This window comes from Antechinus flavipes, chromosome 2, assembly GCF_016432865.1.
Source record: "Antechinus flavipes isolate AdamAnt ecotype Samford, QLD, Australia chromosome 2, AdamAnt_v2, whole genome shotgun sequence".
Taxonomy (NCBI): domain Eukaryota; kingdom Metazoa; phylum Chordata; class Mammalia; order Dasyuromorphia; family Dasyuridae; genus Antechinus; species Antechinus flavipes.
The window spans coordinates 442,679,980-442,697,535 of NC_067399.1; the positions used below are offsets into that span (position 1 = coordinate 442,679,980).

At 35.7% G+C, this 17,556-nt stretch overlaps 1 protein-coding gene across 9 annotated transcripts in view; it reads left to right on the forward strand.

The window, feature by feature from the left end:
* PTPRT (protein tyrosine phosphatase receptor type T) overlaps window positions 1-17,556 on the forward strand; it is a 1,291,476-nt gene that overhangs the window by 585,118 nt on the left and 688,802 nt on the right. The gene's annotated exons all lie outside the window — the stretch shown is intronic.

Below are 17,556 nucleotides of genomic sequence, written 5' to 3' on the forward strand. Positions count from 1 at the left end.
CAAATCTATGACAAAAAAAGATGCCCACCCTACCTCAGACTTCATAGACATATTACAAACTAGCAGATTAAAAGGTTTCTTTTTCTTTCCTTGAAATGCAACAAACTATGCCCAAGGCCAATGACTGACTGGTTATGAACACAGCATGACTGTATGTTTTCTCTATACTATATAAGCACCTTTGGGAAATGGCTCATATTCAGAAGCTTATTAGCCCCAGAAAGAAACACTTCTCTGTATGTCAACTGAGATTTCTCCCTGCCCTGGCTTATAATGATATATAGAATAAAACTTTTTAAAATAGATTTTCTTGCCATGACAATGCTGACAGAATCATCAGCTATTACAAGAAAACATTACTGTCTTGTCAGACCTCCATGACAACTAAGGTAATGTAGGTTAGAGGAAGAAAGTGGGTCAACAAATGACCCAACATCATTGCTAATAAGGATGCCATATTATTGGGTTCTGCCACAGCCCCTAGAAAGGGATGGCAGGCCATGTGTTGTTTGAGCCTTTATTCTGTGACTCTTTTTTTTTCTGAAAGCTTTTTATTTTCAAAACATATGCATAGATAATTTTCAACATTCACCTTGTAAAATCTTGTGTTCCAAATTATTTTCTTCTTCCTTTCCCTTTACTCCCCTCCCCCTAGACAGCAAGTAATCTATGTTAAACATGTGCGATTCTTCTATACACATTTCCACAATTATCGTGCTGCACAAGAAAGATCAGATCAAAAAAGAAAAAAAATGAGAAAGAAATCAAAATGCAAACAAACAATAACAAAATTGAAAATACTATGCTATGATCCACCCTCAGTCCCCACAGTCCTCTCTATGGGTGTGGATGGCTCTCTACATCATAAGACCATTGGAACTGGTCTGAATCATCTCATTGTTGAAGAAAGCCACATCCATCAGAAAAGATCATCATATAGTCTTGTTGTTGCCATATACAATGATCTCCTGGTTTTGCTCATTTTACTCAGCATCAGTTCATGTAAGTCTCTCTGGCCTTTCTGAAATCATCCTGCTGATGATATCTTATACCATATACCCTAACTTATTCAGCCATTCTCCAAATGATGGGCATTCACTCAGTTTTCAGTGCTTGCCTTTGTGACTCATTTTAGCCTTCCCCATTATTGATTTCCCTTACCATCCCCTGTGTCATGGAGGAGGAATAGAATGCTAGAGTGACTCATAATATTCAAGATTAGCATCAGCCTTTACCACACAAGCTTGCAAACATTCCTTCTGTTCTAATCACTTGAGTACTCCTAATTTTGCTTGTTTTATGGCTAAGATACTCCCATTTCCTGCTGCCTAAGCCCTTGTGATTTAAGGTCAACATCTGCTAAGGTGACCTGCTACATTGTCATTACTATTCACTTTAGCCCTTTCGTAGTTCCCATAATCCTCTTCTTTCCTCTTCTGCCAAAATCTTGGAAATATATATTCTATCACTGACAAACTCCTTTCATTCCAGTTCATATCCATTCACCCTCTATGTGTCTTTTACCCATAAAAACTTGGCTTTCTTAGGAATATTTCTCTGTAACACTATTCCCTATTTTTCTTATTCTACAGTGAACCAAGAGTGGTCATTGATTTATTCTTTTCTCTCAACTTTTCAATAGTGTTAAAATTTTGACTCCACATATTTACTCTTTCTCTCTGTCTCTTTGTCTCTCTATCTCTGTCTTTGTCTCTGTCCATCTCTGTGGCTGTTTCTATGACTCTGATTCTTTGTCTGTCAGATGATCTCTGTCTCTGTTAATTTTGTTTTCAGATCTTTTTTCCATATCTTTCATTTATTTTCCCTTTTTTTCTTCTACTGCTCTTATTTGATCTTTAAAAACCATATTTTATGCTCTCTTTCAATTTTGTTTACATTGACTCTTATAATCTGATTGGACTTATGTCAAGGCTGTATTTATATTTGAGACTTTGCTTAGGTATTTTAGAGCCATTGTCTTTTTTGTTTCTGTACTGAGCTTCCTTTTCACCACAATATCTTTTAATGATGGGATCTTGCCACCCTCCTCATTTTCCTGCATACTTCATGACTTCAAACTTTATATTAGACCTGAGTTCTGCATTCTTTTGTGCTTTTGGCTTAAGCTTCTGTCCTAATACATTTTTCTATTTGCTTTTAATTACTCAGGCTTGTATTTACAAGCTAAAAGTTTGCTCGCCACCTACCTGATCTGACCTCTATAAGTTCTTGACCTAGGACTGAATTTGTAGGCAAACTGTTTTCAAGATATTTTGTCAAAACTGCATGTCATATAGACATAAAATAATTTGTCACAATATTTTTACATCTGGTTGACTCCAATCAAATCATCCAGAGATTATGTAAAAAACCTACAAGTTTCATCAGTTTTCATCAGTTTTAATTACTTAAAACAATTTTGATGGCCGTTTGAAAAGTCTTAAGCACACTGATTCTAGACTTAGCCACTATTAATTCATTGTCCAGGACCCTTGTCCTGGTTATTCCTCCATAGGTTTCTGTTTTGATCCAGAGACTAGAACTGAATCCATGTTCTATTCTAGGGATCAGAAATTGAATCCAGGACTGTATGATAAATAACAGAGCTGTCACCCATTCTAGGACCCTGTGATAGTTCAGGGATTCCCTGGAATCTTTTCTTGCATTGATACTCAGTAGTAATTCTCTTTCAGTCTCTAGATGCTAGAATGCTTCTCATGCAGTGAGTCTTTGGTCAGACCCTTGTCCATAATATAAGTATGTGCAGACCTCTTTATCTCTTTCTCTAAGCTGCCCTTGCCTGGAAAAATAACTCACTATGACTTTTTTTTTTTTTTTTTTGGTTTTCCAATCAAAATTCAGTCTGGTACATTTTCTGGATCTTTGTGAAGTAAGCTAGTCTGTCCTATTCCTGGTCTACCAAACTCCCTAGACCTCAGTCTTCTGATTTGTAAAGTGAGAGGAGTTGGAGGATGAAGTGGATCTTCGAAATCATCTATTCCAAGTGTTGGAATAAAGTTGATGAAAGTCAGACCCAGAAAAATTATGTGACTTGTCCAGTGTTACATTGTTAATTAAATGGCAGAACTAGAATTCAAATGTAGTTCTGATATAAAGCCCCTGCAATTCCCTACTCAAGTCAAAACCTCTAAATACAAGTTTCTTTTTATTACCTTCTCTTGTAACACTTCCAACAGACCTTACATTGTTGGTCATACGTTAAAAGATGGAGACCCAGGAAGGGTCATATAGGTCATTAGGATCAGAAGCAGCATTTAAATTCAGCATCTCTAACTTCTGAGCTATTGCTCTTAGTTGGCCACTGGTTATGAATTTGTAAAGAGACCTCAGATAGGAAGTCAAGCCATCTGTAGCTGCTCCCCATCTTCTTATGTTAGCAAATGGCATTTGAAATCTCTTTGTGAACCAAATGAATCTTGTTTGGGAAATTTGTTTTTGGATAGAACTCTTCTTATTTGTCAGAATTGGAGGGGGAACAAGACTTTGAGGATGTTTTGGAAGATTAGTCTGGAAGTGGGAAGATAATTCTTTTAATGCAAGACAGGTTGATGCTAAATAGTAAGGAAAAAAAGAAATAAAAGTTTTTCTTGATCAGTTTTCTTAAAAAAAAAAACACAAAACAAATCGGGGACTTAAATATCATAGCCATCTGTTCTCTATTATTTCCAAAACTTTGGGTTTAGTGTCTTGGGGGAAAAACTCAAACGGCCATCAAAATTGTTTTAAGTAATTAAAACTGATGAAAACTGATGAAACTTGTAGGTTTTTTACCTAATCTCTGGATGATTTGATTGGAGTCAACCAGATGTAAAAATACTGTGACAAATTATTTTGTGTCTATATGACATGCAGTTTTGACAAAATATCTTGAAAACAGCTGCTAAGTATGTGAGCTGGGGATTTGGCAGAACCTGAGGACAATCCTCCAAACTCAGAAAGACAGGAATGAATCCAGTACTACTTTACTGCTGAGAATGAATGTGTGTATTCAGAATGGAAGTTTATGTTAGGGATGGATATTATACAGACTCATGAGATCTGCCTCTTTAGGCAAAGCCCATGGCATAGGGTCAGGGATGCAGTGAGCCACCCACACTTTGTACATATTAATGGACTAACCATGTCATTTCTGCTTTGCTGGTATTTTGCCTGACTTCCAATAGGCCAGTGAGTTTTTTTCTCTGCCAATGAGTATAATACCACCTCCCCTATGGAGACTGATGGGCATAAAGTATAATGAGAGTATGTTAAAATCTGGGTGAGAATCTATAGAGAAATCTGTATAGAAGCTTTCATTCAGCATATAAGACACTATGGTTTAGTATCATGAGCTTTGGACATGGAATATTCAAGGGACAGTGGGAAGGATGCCGAAGTGACAGTCAAAGAAACCAAGGTCAATTCTTGGCTTTCCCACATATTATCTGTATTTAATGATTTTGGACAAGTTATTTCTCATCTATGGGTCTCATTTCCTCATCTGGAAAATGAGGGCTTTGAACTAAATGATTTCTAAGGACCCTCAAAAAATCTAAGTCTAGAGTCCTTTGATTCTATAATTTGGGTTCGTCAGACTTATATCAGTTTGTTTAGTTGGAGCAAGTCCCGTAACCATTCTCATGTTCATTCCTTCATCTTCATAAGAGGATGGTAATACTCTGCCTTGCCTATCTGACAGAGTTCTTATATGAGCATCAATAATTCCCATGGAAGACATTTTGTTAGCTGTAAATACTACACATATAAGGCGGAGTATATACCTCATCTCTTAGGTATAACCCATTTTATCTATAGTTTCTATCCTACCCCCAAAGTATCTGTTTAGTAAGCATACATGTCTGTATTCTTTAGACCAGGGATTCTTAAGCTTTTGTGTATGTGTTTTGGATCCCATTGGCAATCTAGTAAAATGTGCTAAACTCTTTATGAAAATTTTTAAAAAGCATAAAATAAAATACATGAGACTAAAAGAAAAGCAACTATATTTAAATAATGTTTCAAAATATTTTTAAAAAAAGTTCATAATCACCAAGTTCAGAAATTTTGAATTTGGGCATAAATAGGATAGATAATATCAGTCAGTCAACTAGCACTTATTAGTGAGACGCAGCATGGCAGAGTGCTAATACGATAGACTATACAACTATAACCTTGAATTGAAGATGATTCCTAGGTTTAATTCCTGATCCTTGAGCTCTGTGGGTTTCATTTTCCTTTTTTTTTGTAAAATGAAGAGGTTGAATATGATGAATTTTAAGGTTCCCCTCTAGCTCTAAATCTATAATACTGTAAGTTCTTGCTATGTGCTAGGCACTGTGTTAAGCTCCAAATATGATAACTAGTTAAAGAAAAGGCTTCTTTCAAGTATATGAATGGTTCTTACATGGAATAGAGTAAGAATCAAGCCAGAGGAAAATAATCGTTATTATGCAGACATAGCTTTAGAGCTAAACAGAACATATTAAAATTCAAGATTTGCATTTGAGGCATATGGTGAAAGGTCTTGAAAGCAAAGTGGAATATTAAGGGACATGGTATCATATGGTTTGGGAAGAGAAGGGTGCTATCAGAGGAACACACCCACTCACTCTTATAATCTAAAACATAGTTTAACCATTTTAAACTAACTGAAGACCATTTTCTCTCTGTGTGTGTATTTGTCACATTTTTATAAGAAATCATTTAAGTTGCACATTTTAAAATAGATCAAATTTTATAATTACTTCTATCTCTGCCATTCCATAAGAATGTTTTTCTGGACCTTGGTTTACTTTTCTATAAAGTAATAGGGTTTAAACTAAATCATTCCTAAGATCTAAGTACTTGCTTTGTCATATTTTCAACTTTCCCTTCCTCCTTAAGCTGGAAACCATTCTAAGCACTTTGCATCTTCTCAGATTCAAATTGGCTTTGGCAGTGTAAGTTCCTGTGCTATGGTATGTCTCTCTCTCTTCTTTCTGCCTTAAATAATCACCCAAGGTATTTGAGGAAAACATATCATGCTAATACAGAAAGCTGAAGGTATCTCCACGTCATGTTGTCCTTGGCATAATGAAGGTATCAAAGTTCACTGGTTCCTCTTTATAAAGGCTCTATGTCAGGCAAACAGCCTTCCAGTCTGTGCATGGAGATGCTGTTCCTTAATAAAGGAACATGTGTAATTTGCAATGCCATTGTAAAAGAAACAAGAAGATGGGAAAACTAGTGACTGAGCAGGAGACTCATTTTTGGAGAGAAGGTAAAATGATTCCTGACAGTTCTTTCCTTAATGATGTACTTTTTTCTTGTCAAAATACCATTCTGGGCTCCACAGCCATCGTTTCTGTGAGCACATTCAGGCATGAAAGGCAAATTCAGATCATTGTTTTAGAAGTAGACTTTTGCCACATCCATATTTTCACTACAGAAGGACAAACACCATCTCTGGGGGGCCTTTCTGCATCAATGGAAAGCATGTAGTCTCCCAGTAAATTGTCATAAGTATACCTGAGATAGAGGACTCGGGGGGACTGGTGTATATAGCATGCAGAGGAGCCCTGTGTGATCCAACACTGGAAGTCAATTTGTCTCAGTGAGGAGAGTGGGGAGGGAGGAAGTGAAAGAATTTGGGACTCAACATTTTAGAAATTAAAGTGAAAAATTGATATGTTATAACTGGTATGATCATGAAAAATATAATTCCATATTCATGTTATAAAAGAAAACATAGTCCAAGGGGGGGGAACCTCAAGAAAAACAAAGCTTTAATAAAAAAAAAAGTATATTCATGTAAAATAAAAAAAATTAGTCACTAATTGACTTATTTATTTTTAATTTTATGTCAGATAAACTAATTGAGCAATTTGCTAAAGCTTGGTAGGGAGGCAGGTACTGCTAACTGCATTGAAAAAATGACCAGCTACATGGATGTCATCACACATTTTTTAGGTAGTGGAGTATCAATAAAGAAATTAGGGGCAGCTAGGTGGTGCAGTGGATAGAGCACTACCCTTGAAGTCAAGAGGACCTGAGTTCAAATCTGGCTTCAGACACTTAACACTTCCTAGCTGTGTGACCCTGAGCAAGTCACTTAACCCCAATTGCCTCAAAGGATATGAACAGACAATTTTTAGATGAAGAAATTGAAACTATTTGTAGTCACATGAAAAGATGCTCCAAATCACTATTGATCAGAGAAATGATCCAACAGTGTTACTACTGGGCTTATATCCCAAAGAGATTTTAAAGGAGGGAAAGGAACCCACATGTGCAAAAATGTCTGTGGCAGCCCTGTTTGTAGTGGCAAGGAACCTCACTTGGAGAATCGTTGAATAAGTTATGGTATATGAATATAATGGAATATCATTGTTTTGTAAGAAATGACCAGCAGGATGATTTCAGAAAGGCCTGGAGAGACTTACATGAACTGATGCTGAATGAAATGAGCAGAACCAGAAGATCATTATACATGGCAACAATACTATATAATGATCAATTCTGACGGATATGGCCATCTCCAGCAATGAGATGATTCAAACCAGTTAGATTTGTTCAGTAATGAAGAGAGTCATCTACCCCCAAAGAGAGAACCATGGGAACAGTGTGGAACACAATATAGCATTCTCACTCTCTCTGTTGATATTTGATTGCATTTTGTTTTCTTTCTCAGTTTTTCTTTTCCTTCCTTCTTGATCTGATTTTTCTTGTGCAGTAAGATAACTATATAAATATGTATACGTATGTTGGATTTAAGGTGTATTTCAACATATTTAACATGTATTGGACTACCTGCCAGCTAAGGGAGGAGGTGGGGGGAAGGACGGGATAATTTGGAAGAAAAGATTTTGCAAGAGTCAATGTTGGAATAATTACCCATGCATATGTTTTGCAAATAATAATAATAAAGAAGTAGATGGCTTGACCACAGCCACCTAATTAGCAAGGAGTCAAGATAAGAGTAAAGCTCAGGGAGAAAAATTATCCTTTCAAACACCTTTATCAGCTCTTAAAATATTCAGGAGTTCAGACAATTTACTCTTTCAATGTGGGCCTCAGTTTCCTTCTTTGCAAAACATGAGAACTGTTTTAGAGTATTTCATAGCTCCTTCTAGATTTCTGATCCTGTCCATATCATTGCATTCTTAGTATTTCATTTTCCCCAATTATATTAAAAACAATTGATCATCATATGATCTTGCTATTGCTTTGTACAGTGATCTCCTGGTTCTGCTCATTTCACTCAACATCAGTTAATGTATGTTTCTCCAGACCTCTCTGAAGTCATCCTCTTGATCATTTCTTATAGAACAATAATATTTCATAATATTCATATATCATAACTTATTTAGACATTCTCCAACTAGTGGACATCCACTTAGTTTCCAGTTTCTTATTGTGGCTAATATTTTGACATCAAATCTCTTCATATTTATCTAGGCTGGTCTTCTGATGCTAAACATACATTCTATCACTCATATACCTTTCCTTTCCAGTTTGGTGGGACAATAGAAATTGTCTTCTATTGGAATAATCTCTGAGAGTACAGGTTCATTTATTTTGCTTTATTTTCTTTAAATAAATTTGTATTGATGTCTTTTGTTTTTTCCTTGCTATTTCCCTAAATATCCTGTCACATTTCCCTCCCAGAGAATCCTGTTATAACAAATATAAAATATACAAAACAAATATAAAAGGGGGGAGTTAAGTAAAACAATACATCAAAAAAAGATTGATATTAAAGGCAATTTTTTACTTCCATAGTCACTCCCCTCTGCAGAGCAGGTGGATGTATGTGAGTTCTCATATCTCTTCTCTGGGGTCAAGCTTTATCTTTCTAATTTCACTGAATTCAGCTGAGATTAATTTTTTTTCTTTCTATTTATATTGTAATAATTATGTATAATACTTTCATATTTCTGTTTATTTCACCTTGCATAAGTTCATAAGTCTTTTTATTATTTCTTGTACTCGGTACTTATTTATTGAAATGCAATAACATATCTTGCAGTGGCATTTCAATAAAAGGGAATGGTTAGTTACTTAAGTCTTAACATAATTGAAAAATGCCATCCAAAATAGATCAATTTAGAGCATTGCCAAGAACCCATTAGTGTTTTTTTCCCTTTCCACAATCCTTCCAACACTTAACCATGCCTAATTTTTGTCATCTTTATCAATTTGTTGACTATAATTTAAAAATTGAAGTAGTTTTGATTTGAATTTCTCTAATCATTTGCAATTTGAAACATTTTACATGGATATTGACAATTACATGTTTACTTCTTTACCATGATGGGTAATTTGAGAAGGACTTTAGTGGACATTTTTCAGATAAATATTGGTGTAAATATAAGAAAGATCATAAAAGACTTTAAAAGTCATATTACCCAATTCTCTCATTTTAGTTATGGGAAAAGTGAGGTATAGAGAATTTAAGTAACTTGCCTAAAGTCAGATAATCAGTGAGGGGGGAGATCTCAGTTTTGAATCCAGATTTTCCTGTCTCAAATCCTCCAGCACTTGGCTTCCTCATATCATAGAGCTTTCGATTGTGAGAATCTGATGAGGGAATGAATGTAAATCAAAAATGATATAATAATAATAATGATCAGAAAAACACAAGAGGTTGTTGTCATTATCATAATTATCAATTTATTTTGTGTTGGGAATCTCTCATCTTGTCAATGATCCTGAAACCAATAATAGTAGACATTTATATAATGCTTTAGGGTTTATATCGTACTTTATACATAGTCATATGTTAATAATTTGATGAGAACTCACAGGTCATCTGGTCCAGTCCCCTATATTTTTACAGATGAAAAAACAAAAGCATTAAAGCATTTCATTAAATTCTCTTCATTTACTCCCCATCACAAACGCTTTGAGGTTGAGGTCGATGTGCAGCACTGAAATGGATCTCAGATATTTGGATATTCCTTCCAGCTATAGAGATCCTAATCTTTCTATGCCTGCCTATGCTGTGTGATTATTGCTTGTGTCTTCTCATAGGTTTTCCATAGGGAATCCATTCAATGCATTGGATCTATCCTAGCTTTCTCTTGGGTTGGCAAGAATATCAATAGGGCATTCAGATTTATAACCCTCTTATCACATGACCAGTCCATCTCCTTTTTTCCTCATATATTTCCTTGGTGACATCCTTTACTCCAGATTTCCTTTTTTTGTAATGTATTCTTCAGATCTCCTTCTTTGTTATATATTGCAGTCTACTAACATTTTCACCATGTGCCTCAGATATTTCACTCTGTATGAAAATTATTTTTAATTCCTTTGAGATGATGTCTTCCACAACTTGCAGAATTTTGCCTAACCATCCACACAAGGAAAAATACATGTCTGTTGCCTAAATGATGACAGGTAGTTGGTTAGAAAAATGTCACCAGCAGATATCTACAGCCATGCCTAAATCTATATCCATATATCTAAAATAGTACAAATGGATAAGGAATCTAGAATGTTATTAAACAGAAGGAGGAGAGCAGGTTTGCTTGCCTTCAGAAAAGTACAATATATCTTTGATGTCTTCAGATTTCTCCCAGAAAGAAAGGCCTATTTTTAATGTTAGTATTCTGTTGTTGATATATAATTATTAGTTGTATAACAGTGGAAGTTGATGTTACAGATATTATTGCACCTATTTTTACAGAAACTTTTTAAGAGTTTAGAACTCTTACTCATGGTCACACTGCTAGTAAGCCCCAGAGAGAAGCTCTGAATATATCTTTCACTGGGTTCTAAGTATTTTTCTTTTTCCACTGTATTGCTGTGTCTCTTGGAAGCTGGCTGCATAAGAGAAATTCTCTATAAGTGTAATCATGGCCCAAAAGATAAACATATTGCCTTAGAAGGTTTTCCTCTAGTATGTAACTGAATGGATGTTTATTTATACTAGAGATGCAAAGATTGCTTATTATGAAAACAATTAGCCTAATTAACCACATTTAGAGAAAGAAGATTCAAAACCACATAACTATGTAAATAAAAACTGAAAATGCCTTTGATAATATTTATGACAAATATACTATAAAGCATAAGCATTGAAGAAACATGATTTTTTAAAAAGATCCTAAATCAAATCTAGCATTGTATATAATAGGGAAACACTAGACATTCCCCCATTAAACTAGAGTTAAAACAAAGCTTCTCTCATTCCATGTTCATTGTCATTTGCCATAGTCCTGGAAATGCTCAGGATAACAATGACAAGATAAAAGTATAAACAAAGGTAAAGAAGAAATGAGTTTTCCAGACTTTCTGATGGTAACAGATCCCAGAGAACTTGCACAAAAAACCCAGTTCTTAATAGTTCTAGTACAATGAGAGGATATAAAATCCACAAAATCAAAACATTTTAAATAACATAGTAAAATTTTGGAAGAAAAATAGAAAAGGAAATCTCTTCAAAATAATCACAAAAAACACAAATGCCTGGGAATCAGTCTACCAAGGCATACTTTTTCTTTGTTTCTCTACTCTGTGTGTACATATATATGCATAAATATCTATATTTTGTGTATGTGTTTATGTACACACATATATGTTGCATATATTTATAATTATGAAATATTCTTTAAAGAAATAGGATATGGCAAGTGTTGATCACTCGAATTTTGAATGTCAATATATGTCAGTAAACAATTATTGTGAAGATGGCGGAGAGGAGGCTCACAGTTGCATAAGCTCCGCGCTTTCTCTCACTATCCACTTCATTACAAGCCTCTGAATCAATGCTTGACTGAAAAAAACCCACAAATAGTTACCAAGAGAAGCCATCCTTAAGATCCGCCAAGAAAGGTCTGTCTTTACTGGAGGGCTGGGGCGGTTTTAGATCGGGCGCAGGCTGAGGGCAGCGGCAGTGAGAGCACGGGAGCAGAGCTGAGAGGGGTGGGGAGTGATCGTAGCCGTCTCTGCGGGGAGAGCTTCGCTACAGGTTTGGAACCTGCAGCAAGTCAACAGCCCAGCAGAGAAGCTAAAAACACCGGGCTGAAGAATACAACCGCAAACAGCTGGAGTCTCTCAGGACCTGCCCCCCCCCCCCTTTCCCCCCCTCAGTGACTCAGCACGCTTTGGGATCTCAGAGCGCAGGCGCAGCACAGTCCTGCTAGTGCCTCACTACTGCCACCTGCAGTCTGTAGAGGAAGCTCGATAACACACCCAGCCCCCCCCCCCCAAAGAAAGACTCCAGTTTTTTCTGTTTTTCTTTGGTAGTTTATCTCTGATTAATAGACAGAATGAGCAAGAAGCTGAAGAGGACTTTAACCCTTGACAGCTTCTATACAGATAGAGAGCAGACTCTAAATCCTGAGGAGACTAAAAACAGGCAGTCCCCAGGTGATTCCCCAAAGGAGGAAATCATCTGTTCCTCAGCACAGATGAACCTCATAGAAGTGATTAAAAAGGCTCTCACAAGGGAGCTAGAAGAAAAATGGGAAAAGAGTCTGGAGAAAGTTAAAGAGAGAGTGGATAAAGAAGTAAAATCCTTGAAAAATAGGATTAGTGAACTGGAAACAGAAAACAGCTCTCTAAAAAACAAAATTGGCGAAATGGAAAAAAATTCCACAGAACAAAAGAACTCAATTGGACAATTAGAGAAAGATTTTAAAAAAGTGAGTGAAGAGAATACTTCACTGAAAATCAGAATTGAACAAGTGGAATTGAATGACTCGAGGAGACAAGAAGAATCAGTCAAGCAAATCCAAAAAAATCAAACAATGGAGAAAAATGTGAAATACCTTCTGGGGAAGACAACAGACCTGGAAAACAGATCCAGGAGAGACAATCTGAGAATCATTGGACTCCCAGAAAAACATGATGAAAAAAAAAGCCTGGACACTGTCTTCCAGGAAATTATCAAAGAGAACTGCCCAGAAGTCATAGGAACAGAGGAAAAAATAAACATTGAAAGGATTCATCGATCACCCACTGAAAGGGATCCTAAAATCAAAACACCAAGGAATATAGTGGCCAAATGCCAGAACCCTCAGGTGAAAGAAAAAATATTGCAAGCGGCTAGAAAAACCCAATTCAAGTATCAAGGAGCCACAATAAGGATCACCCAGGATCTGGCAGCATCCACATTAAAAGATCGAAGGGCCTGGAATATGATATTCCGAAAGGCTAAGGAACTTGGTATGCAACCAAAAATAACTTACCCAGCGAGAATGAGCATCTTTTTCCAGGGAAGAAGATGGACATTCAACGAAGTAAGCGAATTTCATCTATTTCTGATGAAAAAACCAGAACTTAACAAAAAGTTTGATCTACAAATATAGAACTCAAGAGAAATCTAAAAAGGTAAAGATTAATCTTGGGAACTATATTTTGACTATATAGATGTATAAAGAATACATGTATACCTTGTTCTAGAAATTGATGTGGAAAGGACATTGTACCAGAAAAAGGGTAAAGTGGGGGTAGTACATCTCATGAAGAGGCATAGGAAACCTATTATATCTGAGAGAAAGAATGGAGGGGGATGAATATAGTGGGTATCTTACTGCCTTCAGAATTGGCTTTAAGTGAAAAATCTTAAGACATATTCAATCTATGGTGAAACTTCTCCCATCTCATTGAAAAGTGAGAAGGGAAAAGTGGAAAGGGAAGGAATAAGCTAAGCGGAAGGGAATACGGGAACTGGGAGGGAAAGGGGTAAGATAGGGGGAGGAACTCTAAGGCGGGGGGAGGGACACTAAAAAGGGAGGGCTGTGAGAAGCAAGGGGTGCTCACAAGCTTAATACTTGGAAGGGGGGAAAGGGGAAAGAAGGGAGGAAAGCATAAACCGGGGTTAACAAGATGGCAAGTAATACAGAATTGGTCATTCTAACCATAAACGTGAACGGGGTAAACTCCCCCATAAAGAGGAAGCGGTTAGCAGAATGGATTAAAAGCCAGAATCCTACAATATGTTGTTTACAGGAAACACACCTGAAGCGGGGAGATACATGCAGGTTAAAGGTAAAAGGTTGGAGCAAAATCTACTATGCTTCAGGTGAAGTCAAAAAAGCAGGGGTAGCCATCCTGATCTCAGATCAAGCTAAAGCAAAAATTGACCTAATTAAAAGAGATAAGGAAGGACACTATATCTTGCTAAAGGGTAGCATGGATAATGAAGCACTATCTATATTAAACATATATGCACCAAGTGGGGTAGCATCTAAATTCTTAAAAGAGAAACTAAGAGAGCTGCAAGAAGAAATAGACAGTAAAACTATAATAGTGGGAGATCTTAACCTTGCACTCTCAGAATTAGATAAATCAAACCAGAAAATAAATAAGAAAGAAGTCAAAGAGGTAAACAGAATACTAGAAAAGCTAGATATGATAGATCTCTGGAGAAAATGTAATGGAGACAGAAAGGAATACACTTTCTTTTCAGCAGTTCATGGAACCTATACAAAAATTGACCATATATTAGGACATAAAAACCTCAAACTCAAATGTAGTAAGGCAGAAATAGTAAATGCATCCTTTTCAGACCACGATGCAATGAAAATTACATTCAACAAAAAAGCAGGGGGAAGTAGACCAAAAAATAATTGGAAACTAAATAATCTCATACTAAAGAATGATTGGGTAAAACAGCAAATCATAGACATAATTAATAACTTCACCCAAGAAAACGATAATAATGAGACATCATACCAAAATGTATGGGATGCAGCCAAAGCGGTAATAAGGGGAAATTTCATATCTCTAGAGGCCTATTTGTATAAAATAGAGAAAGAGAAGGTCAATGAATTGGGTTTGCAATTAAAAATGCTAGAAAAGGAACAAATTAAAAACCCCCAGTCAAACACTAAACTTGAAATTCTAAAAGTAAAAGGTGAGATCAATAAAATTGAAAGTAAAAAAACTATTGAATTGATTAATAAAACTAAGAGTTGGTTCTATGAAAAAACCAACAAAATAGACAAACCCTTAGTAAATCTGATTAAAAAAAGGAAAGAGGAAAATCAAATTGTTAGTCTTAAAAATGAAAAGGGAGAACTCACCACTAACGAAGAGGAAATTAGAGCAATAATTAGGAGTTACTTTGCCCAACTTTATGCCAATAAATTCGACAACTTAAATGAAATAGAAAAATACCTCCAAAAATACAGCTTGCCCAAACTAACAGAGGAAGAAGTAAATATCCTAAACAGTCCCATCTCAGAAAAAGAAATAGAACAAACAATCAACTCCCTAAGAAAAAATCCCCAGGACCAGATGGATTTACATGTGAATTCTACCAAACATTTAAAGAACAATTAACTCCAATGTTATATAAACTATTTGAAAAAATAGGGATTGAAGGAGTCCTACCAAACTCCTTTTATGACACAGATATGGTACTGATACCTAAACCAGGTAGGCTGAAAACAGAGAAAGAAAATTATAGACCAATCTCCCTAATGAATATTGATGCTAAAATCTTAAATAAAATATTAGCAAAAAGATTACAGAAAATTGTCACCAGGATAATACACTATGACCAAGTAGGATTTATACCAGGAATGCAGGGCTGGTTCAATATTAGGAAAACTATTAACATAATTGACTATATCAATAACCAAACAAACAAAAACCACATGATCATCTCAATAGATGCAGAAAAAGCATTTGATAAAATCCAACATCCATTCCTAATAAAAACACTTGAGAGCATAGGAATAAATGGACTTTTCCTTAAAATAGTCAGGAGCATATATTTAAAACCATCAGTAAGCATCATATGCAATGGGGAAAAACTGGAACCTTTCCCAGTAAGATCTGGAGTGAAGCAAGGTTGCCCACTATCACCATTATTATTTAATATCGTATTAGAAACACTAGCCTCGGCAATAAGAGTCGAGAAAGATATAAAAGGAATTAGAGTAGGCAATGAGGAAACCAAACTATCACTCTTTGCAGATGATATGATGGTATACCTAGAGAACCCCAGAGATTCTACCAAAAAGCTATTGGAAATAATTCATAATTTTAGCAAAGTAGCTGGCTACAAAATAAATCCCCATAAATCCTCAGCATTTTTATACATCACCAACAAAACCCAACAGCAAGAGATACAAAGAGAAATTCCATTCAGAATAACTGTTGATACCATAAAATATTTGGGAATCTATCTACCAAAGGAAAGTCAGGAATTATATGAGCAAAATTATAAAAAAGTCTCCACACAAATAAAGTCAGACTTAAATAATTGGAAAAATATTAAGTGCTCTTGGATTGGCCGAGCGAACATAATAAAGATGACAATACTCCCTAAACTAATCTATTTATTTAGTGCTATACCAATCAGACTTCCAAGAAAATATTTTATTGATCTAGAAAAAATAACAACAAAATTCATATGGAACAATAAAAAGTCGAGAATCTCAAGGGAATTAATGAAAAAAAAATCAAATGAAGGTGGCCTAGCTGTACCTGATCTAAAATTATATTATAAAGCAGCAGTCACCAAAACCATTTGGTATTGGCTAAGAAATAGATTAGTGGATCAGTGGAAAAGGCTAGGCTCACAAGACAGAATAGTCAACTATAGCAATCTAGTGTTTGACAAACCCAAAGCCCCTAACTTCTGGGAAAAGAATTCATTATTTGATAAAAACTGCTGGGATAATTGGAAATTAGTATGGCAGAAATTAGGCATGGACCCACACTTAACACCATATACCAAGATAAGATCAAAATGGGTCTATGACCTAGGCATAAAGAACGAGACTATAAATAAATTAGAGGAACATAGAATAGTTTATCTCTCAGACTTGTGGAGGAGAAAGAAATTTGTGACCAAAGATGAACTAGAGACCATTACTGACCACAGAATAGAAAATTTCGATTACATCAAATTAAAAAGCCTTTGTACAAATAAAACTAATGCAAACAAGATTAGAAGGGAAGCAACAAACTGGGAAAACATTTTCACAGTTAAAGGTTCTGATAAAGGCCTCATTTCCAAAATATATAGAGAACTGACTCAAATTTATAAGAAATCAAGCCATTCTCCAATTGATAAATGGTCAAAGGATATGAACAGACAATTTTCAGAGGATGAGATTGAAACTATTACCACTCATATGAAAGAGTGTTCCAAATCATTATTGATCAGAGAAATGCAAATTAAGACAACTCTGAGATACCACTACACACCTGTCAGATTGGCTAAGATGACAGGAAAAAATAATGATGAATGTTGGAGGGGATGCGGGAAAACTGGGACACTAATGCATTGTTGGTGGAGTTGTGAACGAATCCAACCATTCTGGAGAGCTATCTGGAATTATGCCCAAAAAATTATCAAAATGTGCATATCCTTTGATCCAGCAGTGTTTCTATTGGGCTTATATCCCAAAGAAATACTAAAGAAGGGAAAGGGACCTGTATGTGCCAAAATGTTTGTAGCAGCCCTGTTTGTAGTGGCTAGAAACTGGAAAATGAATGGATGCCCATCAATTGGAGAATGGCTGGGTAAATTGTGGTATATGAATGTTATGGAATATTATTGTTCTGTAAGAAATGACCAGCAGGATGAATACAGAGAGGCTTGGAGAGACC